Genomic DNA, 1,744 nt, shown 5'->3' with positions numbered 1-1,744 from the left:
TTCCGCTTCGGCGCGGCCACTGCGCATGCGCCATGGGAGCTGTGGTTATTACAGTTTCAGCAGCCATGACCAGTTTCCAGAATGCTGGGAGTTGCAGTCTTTAGGTCTATATGAGCCTTACCCTGAAAACAAGGAGGGAATATATAACCCCTCAGGTTTTCTTGGACTGTTTATCCCTCCCTATTTGCTGTACTAAGCCTTATAGTAACTGAACAATATTTGTGGGGCTGCACATCCCTCCTTTGAATGCATCTGGGTGGCCTTTGTGCAGACTATAGCTCTCTTCTCTGGGTTCAGTGTTGGTAGCCTTAGTTTTGACAGCCATGAGAGAAATGGATTTGAATCAAACACATAAGATTTAATAAGAGTTAGAAACACACGACTAGCGTAGAAAGGATTATATAATCGTATGCTATAATTAGATTACATATATAAATAGTATGGAACCACATATATACATGTATACTATTATAATCAATATATCTATTCTAATAGGATTGAGTAAAGCTCAGCTGAGGCCCTTTAACCGAAAGGGAATTTTATAAAAATATATAGGTTAGTAAAAGATAGAGTTTTTAGATAAGCTTTTTATGACATTGTTATTTATTAAAGATTAAATATATTGTTTTATAAGAATAAAAGGGGGTTATATCTTTGATAATAAATAAGATACACTTATAAAATATGCTGGACTTAGTTATTTTAAATAGTATTTTTGTCTCTGTTAAGATTATCAGAATGGCTAAGTGTTCTATTTAATAAATAAACAAATAAATAAGACCGCACCTGGAAGTCAAGGACAACTTTGCAAAGAAGGAGGCAAAACAGTTTTTGGAGCCAACTGATAAGAGAGCTCCATCCTCATTAAATGCCAAGAACACTATTTTTTTGGTGGAGTTACTAAAAGTCAAGAGATATCCCCTTTTGACCATGCGTAATGGGGGTGATGAATATTAGAACACACCTATGAATCTATAATGGCTAATTTAAATGGTCATGAGACGTATGATGAGATATGTTAAGGGTGGAGTTTTACATACTTGGAAAGGTGGTCTTAAAATTGATCACATGTCTAGAACTGGCCAATAAGAAAATGAGGCAGAAATATTGTAACAGAAAATGTCTTATAAATACTGTGTAAAACCTCAGACGGTGTAAAGCCTACTTGCCTGAGACACCCCTTCTTGCAAGATTGTAACTAATAAATTGGAAATTGCTGCTTCACTTGTTTTGTGCTGATTCATTTGATTTGGTACTTCGGTACTTAGAAAAGTCTATATCTCACAAGTCATAGTGGAATTAATAACACATTTGCTGAGATAATTTAAAGATCATTTATCTTTGTGGTACACGAAGTTAAAAAGATACACACAAGTGCAAGAGAAGGAAAAACCAGCTCATGGTCTCAGTGTATTAAAACACTTAAAGTGCATTTAGACAATTAAGCCATGACAGTAACTTTTGATATGTGTGAGTTTTCAGACGCTTGTCCTTTTAGCCTGAATCATTTACTAGATGTAACTAGATTTCCTTTCATATTTAGTCTTCAAAGCCTACTGTTAAAAATCATCATGACTATTGCCAAAGCAAATGTTTGCAAAGGCCGGAGCATGTGCTTTCATGTCTTTTGCATGTTTTCCGCAGCCTTTCAATTTGTGAAAAGAAAATGTATGCAAAATGCATACCAGAAATTATGAATTATAGCACCAGACCAAGGCAGGTTACAGACCGCCATTTTGGATGT

This window comes from Sceloporus occidentalis, unplaced genomic scaffold, assembly GCF_023333645.1.
Source record: "Sceloporus occidentalis isolate IW3139 unplaced genomic scaffold, rSceOcc1.0.p SCAF_3, whole genome shotgun sequence".
Lineage (NCBI taxonomy): Eukaryota > Metazoa > Chordata > Lepidosauria > Squamata > Phrynosomatidae > Sceloporus > Sceloporus occidentalis.
This window is presented reverse-complemented; position numbering follows the sequence as displayed.